This window comes from Lycium barbarum, chromosome 6 (assembly GCF_019175385.1).
Source record: "Lycium barbarum isolate Lr01 chromosome 6, ASM1917538v2, whole genome shotgun sequence".
Lineage (NCBI taxonomy): Eukaryota > Viridiplantae > Streptophyta > Magnoliopsida > Solanales > Solanaceae > Lycium > Lycium barbarum.
The window spans coordinates 9,954,621-9,968,980 of record NC_083342.1 but is presented as its reverse complement, the minus strand read 5'-3'; the positions used below and the strand labels follow the sequence as shown (position 1 = coordinate 9,968,980).

Sequence of the window (14,360 nt, the reverse complement as noted above, 5' to 3'; positions counted from 1 at the left end):
TATTGCCAAAGTTTTAAGGGAAAAATAATGTTGGTCAAAATAAGATTTACGGAAAATATAATAAAAGAAGACTTAAAAGGCTATTTTAAACAAGATTTATAAAGGTTGTTAACGAAAGAGTACAATAGTGCTATTTAAAATAATACTTATAGATATTGCTAAGGCTAAAAAAAATGCAATTTAGAATAAGGCTTGTATCAAATATAATGATCTAGCATAAAAGGAAACTTCAAATGCCATTTACAATGAAACTTATAAATATTAGTAAGGCTTTAACTAAAAAAATGCTATTTAAAATAAGATTTGCATAAAATATATAAGTAGAAGAAAGTGAATTTATGCAGCGCTTTAGTAAATATTTGAGATAATTCAAGTGGCGAGGTATTAATTGATTTTTGCATTTTAGGAATATAAACAAAAATACAAAATATAACTAATGAGTTTATCTTTTGTTAACTATGCTCAATTAGGAGGATATGTAATTAATTCAACTTACAATACCTAATTTCAGATATTTCATATCCATAATACGTTAAATCGCTAAGGCAATAAGGAAACGGACGGTAATCCTCTAATTCAAAGCACATGTTCTCATTATTGGGAAATTAATGATTCTAGTAATAGTGAATATTATAAATGATGTAAATAATTTTAAGGTAAATATTATAGACAATGTAAGTAATTTAGAAGCCTACGGAAATAACTACCAGTTTCCTTTTTTGATTAACTACCCGTTACACTAAACTAACCCACTAATTTTCTAGAATTCATCTAAGTTAATAAAATAAACAAAGTAAGGGGGTTAGTCAAGTAATACAAATTGAATGCACAGAATAAAGGAGAGGCATAAATAATTTAAATGGGCTGATGCAGTAATCAGGCCGATGTTGGGAGTGGGCTCAGCCCACTTTTTGGACTGCTGAGAACTGTTCACGCTATTGGGCCTTGGCCCAGAATTTCCATTTTTTTTTTTGGTTTTTGCTGCGGATTGGGCTGGGCAGAGATGGCCCGAGGAGATTATGTTGGGCTTTTAGCCCGACTCCGAATGCGGGCGAAGAACGAGTCTCTCGGACTCGTATTCGTATGCGGTAGTCATGCAAAAGAAAGGAAAAGAATTAGTATATAATAAAGGACTAAGACATAAATAAAGAAACTCGGTACGCAAATTGAATTTGCATATAACGCAACAATAGAACAATTAGAGAATGTTCAAGCCCAAATAAGACAATGATAAAGAAACGACTGAAGTCCACGTGATCTATTTCATATTACTGACTAACTTAAGCCTAGATACCAAACTAACAGTCAAATAGAATAAAATAAAATAAATAGGGGCAGGCCCAAAACACGTCAGAAACACAAAAGAACACAGTGAAGTAGGTCCAAAACAAACTCAATCTATTAAACACAGGAGAAAGCAACAGACTCGAATCTAAGCCATCATTCTTTTAAGGAATTAAGTTAACACAAAATCCAGCCATTAGTTACTTTAAGAGAATAGGGGAGCACGTGATATATTCAACATTGAATCATTATTTAATAGTTGAAATAACTATCTAGGATGATAGTGAAATAGGTGAAAAACTTTATATGAAAAGAACTGACCCTTACGAACACCCGAACCAGTGCCTTTTAACTCAACTCTCATATGCACATATAAGTCTCGTTTTGAACCAAAAAATAGCCATACTACACCACCAATACACAGTAAAGACAACTAGAAACCAGTATAGGTACTACTAAGTTTCAAACAAACAATAATATGGCATTAACACAGAAATATGAATACATTTTGACAGCAGATATGACAACAAGTTCAAAGACTGATCCTGGGCCATTCTTTTATCTTAAGAACCAACTTCAACAAGCACCGCCATTTTAAAGGGGAGAAATATCACATATCACAGGTTTGTAGACACTCGTACTAGCATATTGGCCAACCATGGATTAGAGGAACATGCTTCAGATCAATCTTAAACTGTGTACGAGACGTGATTATGATTTCACTCGGCTAATGCACAGATCCAAACAAAGGGAAAATGTCGTTTACTTAATCCAAACAATGAGCATACTAGACCTTAAATCAAAGGTAATGTGCAAGATGAATGATATTCAGACGGTAAGAAATTTGAAGCAAAGCTAGCAAAGGCAAACTCAATTCATATACATTAAACTAACAAGCACATGGCAGCCCCCTAACATGATGCTAATATGGGTCCAAAAATAAAACAAATTCTTACCAGCCTCTTTTATAATACATCAGATTCAAACAAAGAACGGAACCTTATGTTAACCTTTAGTAAGCTTATTATCTATTTAACTGAACATTTGCCCCAAGTTAACCATGTATAAGGCGATTAATGCAATAATACATACAACTGTCACATATCTAGATCACATGAATCCTTAAAGCATGAATCTCAGCCTAACAGAACAGTACTACCTAAACAGGGATGAAATCGGAACCAAGGCATGCTAGGGACTGCTCTAAAATTATTAGATGCTAAACTACCAGCTGAACCATACAAATGAACTTAAACAGAGCTTAAAACCTACCAAGTAACATATGTGAACATGCTTGAAAACTACTAAGCACAACTGAATAAAGATAGCAATTAACACACATAATATGTCCTGAACCAGCGATTTACGTGGCTATCTTCCAACCCATAGGACAAATCGATGAATGAACGAATCTAACAGGTGTGATTCTTAAACTAACTATATGATTAATTGATGCGGCGCTACACGAACTAAGACTAAACTCAACTAAATGAACACCAACACAAATATTAGCTGACACGCAAATCCAAATTAGACTAAACACGTAAAATACTAAAATAACTAAAATGGGGAGAGTTCACTGACCTTCTTCAGGTGCAGCGAAGTGAGGCTCGAGCTTCCGATATACCTCGAAACACTTCGAACCCGCCGAGTTATTATTTCCTCGAACCCAAACAGAACCAAATGCGGAAACAAAGAAAACGATTTAGATTTTTTCGATATCAGACAATGCCACCACTGCTAAAATAAACTATTTTCAAGTAGCTTAAACTTATGCTTTGTTTGGTTGAAAAGGAAAGCAAAAAAAAAAAAAACGACTTGTTTCAATTTTAGGGGGGGGGGGGGGGGGTTTCTCGGCTAAACAGAATTCTTAATTTTTGAGGGGAATTTTCCGATCCGAAAAACTTCTCCTTAAAACGAACCCCAAGGCGATTATTTATAGGGGAGGAGAATCTAGGGTTTGCTAGGGTTTCACAAAATGGGCGGGATTGAACCTTTTTCAAACACAAAACGCTAAAACCCCCTTCCGTCATCGATCAGAAAAACCAGAAGAAGAGACAAAAATCAATTAAAATCTTGTACCCTAAAGATGAAAAGGCTGATGAAGAAGACAGGTTTACCTTCACAAAGGGACGAAAGCCGTTACAGCTTTCAGGTCGCAAGCAGAGAAGGAACGAAGAAACAAAACTTCAACGTTTGAAAACTGACGCGGAGGGGTACAAACATTAATGCCTTCCCCAAAATGGCCATACAAGGCCTGGGGAAGGTGAAAGGCGTTTGTTGCTTTGCTATTTTGCTGAAGACGACAGAAAGAGAAAGAGAGAAGGGGGAGAGAAGAGAGAAGGGTGAGCGGCGCTGAGTGAGGGAAGGGTAAGGGAAACCCTACTCGTTTCATTAAGAAACGAGATGGGCCGGGGCGGGTCATGGGTGTGGGCTAGGTATTAAAAAGTTGGGCTGGGTATTAATGGGGCTGACGAATAAAATATAGGCTGAGTAGTGAATTAAAATGTAGGCTGGTTTTACGAATTAGGCTTTAGCCCAGATAATTTAGGATTTAATTATGGACTGAATTAATAGTTATTGAATATAGAAATATGCATTTACTAGTGCTCAGATAAAAAATAGAAATTACATTACGTCGTAATAGCCGTGTAATAATATTTTGAAAATCAACAATAAATAAACGTTATTATTTAATTATGCGAAAATAATGTGATGCGTGTGCATAGGATGGTAAAAATACTGAAATGATAAAAATGCGGATGGTCATAATATCGGTAATAATAATAATAATAATAATAATAATAATAATAATAATAATAATAATAATAATAATAATAATAAATAATGGTAGTAATAACAAAACAATAACAGCTAGCGAACAAAAATGCTGGTATTAATAAGAGGCTGATAATTATAGAAGAAATATAAACAATTATTTTAAAGTTGTCAAAATATCAGAAGCGTAAATAAATATTTCGGGGGAAGACGGGACAAAATTGGGTGTCAACATTCCCAGATCACATGTTTGGTCTTGGCAAATCAGAATCTGTCATTTATAATGGTAAATTATAATCTATTGCTGGTTTCATTAGAACGACTACTCCTTTGTTTTGGATGATCCAATGCAGCAGGGGACTTTTACTTCACAAACTCTCATGCCATTACGCATCCCTTACCCAGCCGATTCAGTTGTACACTCATCCAATCAATAAAGTTGGGTTGCTGGAAGAGCTAATGACCAAGCAGTTGGTCAGAGCCACTCAAGTAGGTAGTAGTGTTAATTCCTGCAAGGTTAGAATGACTTGCCTCAGTTAGAATAGTTCATGTTATAAGAGAAACCAAAAAACTAATACGCTCTTCAATTATCTATCATTTGAGTTTTAAAAGTAGAAGATCCATGGAAAAGAGTATCTCTCTCAACACGAATACATGAGATGGCAACATCTAGGAAGGGTTCATTTCCTAAAATTTCCTTCTCCATACTTCAATTACAGAAAATCATCATCAGGCAGGAGTCATAATCCGATCCTTGATATTACAACTAAAGAATCATTTAATACAATATCCCAATAGCCATATATCATTAAAATATATTGTTTGATATGCTGTTAAGTGTTAATTTTAATTTTGTATGGTAACCAAGTCATGCGAAAAGAATTATTTTATTTCTCCAATATTCTTCTATGGGAAAAATATTGAAAGTTGTTACCAACGTTATGCCTATTGTTACACCCCGTACCTCGGAGAAGCACTAGTTAAATTTAAATGTAAGTATGTCGAGTTACGACTAGGCAAAATAACTTTGGAGTACGAGGAACGAGACATTATTAAGTATATTGTTTAAATAAAAGATGATTACTATCTCGTAAGCCGTAATCGGGAAAGAGTATTTTGAAACACGAGAACATGGCCATTATTAGTATAATATGTGATAAATATCATGTATGGAGAGTTTCGGAATATTTTGAGATCGAGCAAATTGAAGAAAATAAGTTCGACGAAAATTTGAGAAATGCTGGAAGGATTTTTAGTCAACTTTGGAGGGGTATATCTCCATGTATATTTGGAGTTTTAAGGTGTTTCAAAAGCCTAAAATGAATTTCGTCGAGTCTAGTTTATAATGTAATAAACCGCTCGTTGATAGGACCTCGGAGTAGAGAATTATAGATGTTACAAACTGAACTGTCGCGCAGAAACAGCACAGCTACAGTACTGCTACAAGTACTGTAGCTACAGTACCGTCGGCCAACCCAATTATAAAAAGGGTCAAAACCCCCATTTTTCATCATAGAAATGTCCCAAACTTTCCAGAATTTTCAGCAACAAAAAGAGGCATAAATCCCACACAAAATTGAGGATTTTGAATGAAATTTCTAGCTACGAAGTACTAATCGAAGTCCGGACAACGCATAGTCACGAATACAATTTCGTTTTGGAGTTGGAGGAGCTTGGGAGCAAGTGAAAAAATTGAAGATTTTGTTACTTGGATAAATACAAGGTATGAATCATTAAATTTCTTTCTTTATCAACATGGATTAAGGAATAATTGCAAGAATAAAGATTATATTTTGTTGTGTTGAGGTTGTTGAATTATGGATTGAGGTTTGAAGAAAATTTCGGATAAAATATGTATATAATCATCTTGTGGAATGTTTAGGATGTTGTTATTGATGTTCTTAGTATTAATTTCAACTTCCTTACGAAAGTAAAGATTATTAAATAGTCGTATCACAAGTGGGTTGGTTGAGAAATTTGGAAAATAGTGTGTGGGTTGTTTTATGGCATGTGTTGGTGTTGGAAATGATATTACGACTATTGGTATTGTTGTTGATGTTGTTGGTTATTGAATTGGAATTTCGGGCGAGGCATATAAATAGGGGAAATGCTGCCCGAATTTCGACAGAACCTTAAAAGGATTTTAATTAAAGTTTCGAGTCGAGCGTATGATGATGATTCTAATAATAGTATGAATGATTGTAGATGTAGATTACGAGGCTACGAATAATCTTCAGTGGATGGCAAGACAAGAAGTATGTTGGAAGTCAATAAATTATCCTTCAGGTATGTTAAGGCTCGCCCCTTTCTTTCAAAGGCATGATCTTTAGGTTATGATTTTATAAATGTTTCCGTATTTTTCCTTGTCATCCAACGTTAAATGTCCCGGATTCCAAAGCATAATTTCCTTCTTGATATTCCATAATTGTTTTCCAAGGTGCCCTATTTTCCAAAACCAAAGTTGTGATTATGTGAGTTCTTATGATAACGACGAAGGATATGTTTTTCAATGACAACGATGATGTCAAAATTGAGAATATCATTATTATGACTATGATGAGAATGACTCCATGCTTAAAGGTTCTAAGTTTATGATTCCAACGACGACATAAGAATGTTGAGTTATTTACTGATTTCTCAATTCATTCATGGATGATGACTAATTTCTTTTAAGATCCCAAAAATACATGACTTGATGCCTTATGAGATTTACGATCCTATTCTATGTTTTCTCTTAATTCTATTCTTCATCGATAGTCTCACCTTAAAATAATTGTTCCTTCAAGGTAAGACAAAGCGACGATGAATATTTCATAATATAATCGGAGGCTACCGACCTTACGTCACTCCGATACAGTTGTGGCTTTTGATTAGGCTCTTATGCATGCTTTATATATATATATATATATATATATGTATTTTCTCACACCGCGCCGCGCTATAGTTGGCCGGGCAGGCACGTAGATGTGCACACCACTGCAGTGGGCATGTTATGATATTGCCCCGGACGCGGGAGGCTTGGACGCAGGCTAATGATGATAACACCGAGCCTTAATGGCCGATCATGTTACTATTTGTATATCACACCGCGCCTTAATGGCCGGGCATGTTACTATGTATATGTATAAAAATATTTTTTTAAGGCTAAGCATGCATGACATCCGCTCTACGAGGCATCCAGATGTATAGGTTATCTCTCTTATTCCTTGTTATTTTTCATATCTATATTATGTTGTTACTCATGCCTTACATACTCAGTACATTATTCGTACTGACGCCCCTTCTTGTGGGCGCTGCGTTTCATGCCGCGCAGGTGCATACAGATGAGTAGAAGACATTGCTAGAAGATGTTCCAGCGGGATTGGCGAGCTCCATTTCTTTCCGGAGTGTTGCCGAGTCAGAGTATCCATGTCATGGTATAATGATTTATGTTAGAGACTTTGCAGACAGAGTCACGTATTTAGCCTGCCAGTCTTGTATGCGGCTATATAAGCCGATGTATTCATTATGCATCACTTTACAGATTTATATGATTATAAATTTTATTTGATTCGAGAAAGATAAAAAGAATGTTTTTGTTAAAAGTTTTCCCTATGCATTTTAGTTCATGACTTAAGGATTATGAGTACAATGAGATCCAGCGGGTTCGCTCGGCTCTAAGTAAGGGTCGGGTGTCCGTCACGCCCTATCGGGATTGGGGTGTGACAATTGAATGCAAACATTCTCTTAAACTTTTGTCCACAATATCTCGCAATTGATAATATCCTAGTAGATGCCGGCTATGTTAAGTGGACTCTTCACTTTCGATCCCGCACCAATGTCGACACAGCATGGGTGTGGGATCCGTACCGGATATGTCAATCGATTTTTGGTTCTTTGCCCAAAATTGATTGAGAAATTCAGGACATATGCAATGATTTCTTAAAACAAAAGCTAGGGTGAAACCATAACTGTGGCATCTGCTTTTCTATCGCTAAAAGAAATGTGTACTAAAAGTTCGCAACCAGAAGATGCTTTAAAGATATTTACAGGTTGCTGCACAGCTGAATGTGCAATGAACTCAAGAAGTGTATAATGGCCTCTATATCATTTACAATATCCATGTTACACCAAAAACCAGTAAGGAGATGCATTTGTACTTAATAAGAATTACAGATTCAAACTTGCGCTCAAAAATTCCTTTCCATTCAAATAGTCCACCATAATTTAGGCATATTTTATAATTCTATTTTTAAATATTTGAATTGTTTTTAGTCGAATCCCTGCACCCCTATCCATATCCATACATCGATATTTACCACCGAATCTTAAACTTTAGATCATGAAGGATCCGACCTCTAGATCCACCATGTCGGGCACCCGCACCCGAGTCCGAGCAACTTAGGAAGGTGCATTTGGAGATACATAGAATTCTTCTTGGAAAGTATGTACTCTAGACTATTTATCTATACTACTAATTCAGGGAGACGAAAGGATCTTTGTAACACTCGTTCGGTCCCAATTCGAACAAAGGATCATCATTGAATGAGTAATTAATTCCTCGTTAGAAATCACAAATGATGATAGAAGTTCTTTATTTCTTGTTTTACTTTTGTTTTTCCCTTTGAAGTACATGTTTTAGGACTACAAAAATTCTAGCACACTGTGTTGGTGGGATCCAGCAAGTGCCCGTGGAATTATTCGAGGTGCGCATAAGCTAGATTAGACATAGTTTTAAAAAATTTAAAAAGAAAAACTAACAGACTTAGTAGAAAGGCATTATAACAAACTTATTTAGCCTCATTCCATACTCTAATTTAGCTTCTGAATGGATTAACTCCAATATACTAACATAGAGAGATGCAACACTAGAATTTTTCAAAACAGAATTAAACTGAACTTCTAGAAAAACACTGCATGGTCAGAATTCTAGTTAATTGTGAAACAAAAGAGAGACAAATCAAAATACAAAAGAGAGTAGCAATCTTACATATCTGATATTATTCTGAAATAGAAATAATTTTGGTATTTTTGTAAGAAACTTTCATTTTCCATTTATGGTTTCTCCCTATGTGAATTGCACATCACAATTTGAGTTTGATTTTGATTTTGGATTAGACTTTTGGCCATTGATTTTCAAGATTTGAGGTTTTTGAACGAAATGAAGTGTAGTACGTAGTAGTAGTATATATTGAGGGAAGGTGATGTGTTCGAAGTATTAGGTGTCAGCTATTTATAAAACCGACATAACCGAATCTGACGGGACACATGTTTAATTGCATGGATTTGCCCTTCAAACGCACACTGATCTTTAATTATTTTTTTCCCACTCATATCTATATGGTTTTTAATTTTCACCATAACTACTTATTTAATGAAAATATCTGGATCGGATTTGCTCAACATAAGTTTTATAATATTTTATATTCGGAAATTAAATTTTTACCTTGCACGACATAATTAGTTCTATAGGAATTAAGCTATGCAGCACAAGTTGTGTGGTATTTTTCATATTATGTTGATTGTTGAAAATTTTGTCTTTTTCGACATAACTTGTGCTGACATATGTCGAAGCTAGGCATAAACTATGCCGAATGAAATATAAAATTATGTCGTTTTTCAGATTATGTTGAGCGTTGAAAGTTTTGTCTTGTCCAGCATAACTTGTAGGATTTTATAATACATATGTCGAAACATGACATAAACTATGCTGAGCGAAATCTAAGTTATGTCGCGCCAAAAGTGCTCACAGGCAAAAGATAAAGACCACAAATTTGAGGGGGAAAATTTAAAGAGCAATCGCAATAGGCATTTCCGTGAACCACCCTTCCTTTAACAAAATTTTGGGTTTTTATATAAATTTAATCGAATCAAATAATTGATAGGTTTTTAGTTTTGTCAAAACAAAACCGAACCGTGCCGAATAAATTTATGTATACAATATAATTTATATATTAATTTTATACATTAAAAATTCCGCCTTCGTGCTGGGGTGATGGAAACAACTTCAAGCCAAGAGGTAATTAACATTCAACGTCCCAACTCCGAAGCCTATTATGCTTTTTCTATTGAAACTAAATTAGTTTTAGCATCTTGAATAGTAACTAGTAAACTATAAGATATTCCAATGATCTTGAGTAGTAAGCTACAAAGTGATATCTTTTCTTTCACGACCCGGCTAGGGGCCGTGACGGGTACCCGGGGTTAACCACCGAGCACCGCTCGTTCTATTACTTCTTAGGCTTATTGTAACACCTCGCAGCTTCGGGCGAAGGTTTGACTCATAAGATGATAATATAATGCAACCAATATGAGGGTTATAGGAAGTGTTTTGAAAACCAATCAAGTTATAAGAAATGTCTTTGGGCAAAGCAAAGTTGGAAGCCACTCTACGGGGCATGTTTGCAATTGAGTTTATAGAAGGTCTTACTTCCAACGACCATAACCCCTCTATTAATTTGGAATTTGGGACAACTTCCTTGAGGAAAGTTTTAGCCCTTTGAAAGATATTTCCAACCATAGGTCGTGGTCCCTCACAGCATATCGGAATCAAACGTTATGGCCATTCTACGACAGACTGTCTAAGCAGAAAATTTCTACGAACCATTTGACGGTCCGTAGGAAATTTTGACGGCTGTAAAACAATTTGACGGTCCGTCAAATTGACTCAGACCAGCGTAAAATGGTTACAGAAACCCATATTTGGCTGGGCAGTTTTACGGACCATTTTGACGGTCCGTCAAACAGTTTGACGGCCCGTAAAAACTGGCGTAGAATTGCCCAACGGGTCAGATTTTAAGATGTTAATGAGAGACCCAAGCTCATTTTTTTTTCATTCCCATTTCTCCTCCAGGACTCAAGGGTTCTCTAGAGCCTTACAAACACTTCATATGCAATAATCCAAGTGAAACTAAAGATCCACTTCATCAATCCACAAAACTAAGTTTGAGAAACACATCAAAGTCCATTCAAGTCAAGAAATTCCATGGAAGGTGGAACTAGGGTTTTGTTCAAGTGAAACATTTCAACTCAAGGCTTATTCCTACAACAACTAAGGTAATTTTTATGATTTTTTTATGATGATTGAAGTATTGATAAGTTAAAAACACTTGGATTGAGGAAGCATATAGAAAATGGGTTTGATAAAGAGAATTATATGAACTATGCTAGGGTTTTTGGATTGTTGACCTGGGATTGTTGTATTCATGTGGGTGATGAAGAATGATGTTAGTTACATCTAATTGAGATTGTAGAATCAGCTAGAAGTAATAGAATGGGGATTTGGTGAAGAAAACACCATTAATAAAGGTTGTGGAGTTTCATGCCCACCAAGTGTTTGATAAAATGCTTAGATGATCAAAGCATGGATATTGTTGCTAATATAGAATCTCTATGAACTGTATTGCTATAGATTAAAGTTGAAGGGATTGAAGGACATTGTGATACGCTCAAAAGCAGGAAGTCAAGGTATGTAGAACTTCCATCCACATGTGGGAATCTCTACGTTCTTCCCCATGATCCGTTTCTTAAAATCCATGAAGTTCAAATCCTAGGGCATTAAACCCAACATATTGGTAGCCCGTATTTATTTATTTATGTACACGAATTTTGTATCTAATTCGTTATTGTATTCCTAATCTTCCATTACGGTTATTAGGAATCCTAGCTTAATCCATGAATCATGAATTCTTCCTCATGTGTTCTCATTATGTTTACATGAAACTTTATGATTTTATCTAGCAAGTTACAAGCATGTTTTCAAGTCAGTTATATATATAATTACGAACTATTCTTATTATTCATGAATCAAGAACATGTTTGCAAGACTATGACAAGTTATCTTATGAAACTATTTTACAAGTTATTTCATGAAACCATGTTTACAAGTTATTTCATGAAACCATGTTTACAAGTTATTTCGTGAAATCATGATTACAAGTTATTTCGTGAAATCATGATTACAAGACAAGTACAAGTTAATTTACGAAACCATGTTACAAGTTATTTCGTGGAATCATGATTACAAGTTAATTCACAAAAATCATGGGCTTCTTAGCCAATTATATTATGTTCATGTTTTTGGGAGTTGCACGAATTACCGAGAGGGCTCAGATAGCCTGAAACTATGTAGCCACCATAGGACAAGGATCGCTCCGCCTAGTTAGGACGATATCTTAACTTTACACTGAATGGATCCATCAGGCACGTTACCACCTTATACCCTGGCAAGGTATAGGGGCTCTGCTGGTCCGGCGAGGTACCAGACTCCACGTATCCACGTGCTGATATCATGTTGTCGGTTTATGAAATGTTCTCCCTACTTATCATGTTTTTCCTTATGTTATATATATATACATATGTACTCATGCTCATGTTCATGTCCAGGTTTTCAGTTTCAGTTCTTATCATGTTATTTCATGTCCCATGTTATTTCTTTCAGTTGATTTACATACCAGTACATTCAATGTGCTAACGTCCCCTTTTATTGCCCGGGGGCTTGCATTTCACGATGATGGTACTGATATACAAGACGACATATCTGCTCAGTAGGACAACATTCGTATCAGCTTATTGGTGAGCCCCATCTCATTCGGGGTTTAGTTAACTTTTGTTTATGATTAGTTATGCATCTAAGGTATGTTGGGGGCATTGTCCCAGTAAGTATGTTTTCCAGTCAAACTCATGATAGAGGTTTCATAGACTAGACAAGTCAGTTACGTCATGCCAGACATTCGGAGTCATATAGCCATTTTAGCTCATTCATGTTATTTTCGCACTCATGTTTAAACATGTATATTATTACGTATTATGACTTACTATGTTTTTATAAAGTCTCATCATGCATTTCACGTCACATTTCCACTCATGTAGGTATCAGGATGATTCAGCAAGCCATGTGTTTCGCTCGGTCACATGCAGTCAGGCACCGAGTGCCGTGTTACGTCCAGGCCATGGTTTGGGGCGTGACAAAGCTTGGTATCAGAGCCTAGGTTCAAGGATCTTTAGGAAGTCTATGAAACCGTGTCCAGTGGGGTATTTTTTATATGTGTGAGGGCCCCATACATATAAACAGTTGACCACCAAGACATTCAGGATTTGTCTCATTTCTTTCTACTCTAGATCGTGCCATAAAGCTTAGGGCAATAAGTAACTTCTATTCCTCTCGAATTACGTACGTTTCGAATGCGCAGGAGATGAACAGGTAATTCAAGGTCCAAGTCAGGATGTTTACCCATACGGGGTACAATTGTGCAGTACTTACTGTTAACGAATGAGACTTCAAGTGCTATTGAAAGTGGAATACAATGTAACTTTCCCGAGAAGGGGTGTAGTGGAATGGATGGTATGTTGAATGATAATGATGTTCTTGAGAAAGGAGAATGGAATACAACAGGGAGAGGATATCAGAGAAATTAGAAAAGGAGCTAAGTCAACAGGAAAAAGGTAAATCATGGAGGATCTCAAGAAAGTGGTGGCAGACAGTTTTCTACCGGAGGTCATCAGGACCTACCCCATCTGCAGTTAAAGATTGAAAGGGAAAATAAACAGGAAAGTGTAACAGGTACAGTTTGAGTTGGACATATGAGGTAAGTTCATCATTTTTATACTGTTGTTGAAATTAGGAGCACTGTGTGGCTATGATATGATATGATATATATGTATATATGTTGGCCTTGTGAGGCATTGTTGGTATTTCCTGCGTGCAGGTTTTTGGGATAGTAAGAAATATAGAGGAAACTCTGCTAAAATTTTCCTAGAAATAGAAGGAGAATGAGATATAAGTTCGTAATATTTCTAGAAAAGCCATGTCAACAGTAATGATAAGACTTGACTAAGTTACGAGTACGGCTAACTTTGAGAAATATGATTTGATTTCCTATTCAAATGAACACCTTAAGTGGTTGACAGTTCGGATACATCCGAATGTGTGTTAGAAACCAAGGGCTTAAGTTAAGTTCAGAGTAGAGTGATTAGTGGAAGAAGAAATCAGCTAAGCCGTAAGAGAGCAAACTACAAAAGAATAGCCTTTAAGAGTTGTCAAAAGGGGTTGACCTAAGATTTACAATGTGAGCAGAGTAAAGTCATTAAGATGGAGTATGCCAGTTATGAATACAGTAGCAACCGTTCATGTAAGTAAATTTAGTTTTTCCCCATGAGAAATTTCTTAGATGAGAGTCGTAAGTTTTGTAGAGTACAAAGGAATTACAGAAGACAAGGAATGTTAATTGGATCCCATCAAAAGAGAAGAATTTATAAGTATAAGATGTTAGCCTTGGTCTAAGGGGGAGATACATAAATCGCCAGTAAGTTCAGTGAGA

At 35.8% G+C, this 14,360-nt stretch overlaps 1 long non-coding RNA gene across 1 annotated transcript; it reads left to right on the top strand.

Annotated features, from left to right (window-relative positions):
• The first annotated feature begins 5,595 nt into the window (after positions 1-5,595).
• Positions 5,596-7,613, top strand: LOC132599535 (uncharacterized). The gene is made up of 3 exons (XR_009566863.1): positions 5,596-5,785; positions 6,268-6,348; positions 7,376-7,613. It is a non-coding gene; the product is annotated as an uncharacterized LOC132599535 (long non-coding RNA).
• The last annotated feature ends 6,747 nt before the right edge of the window (positions 7,614-14,360 follow it).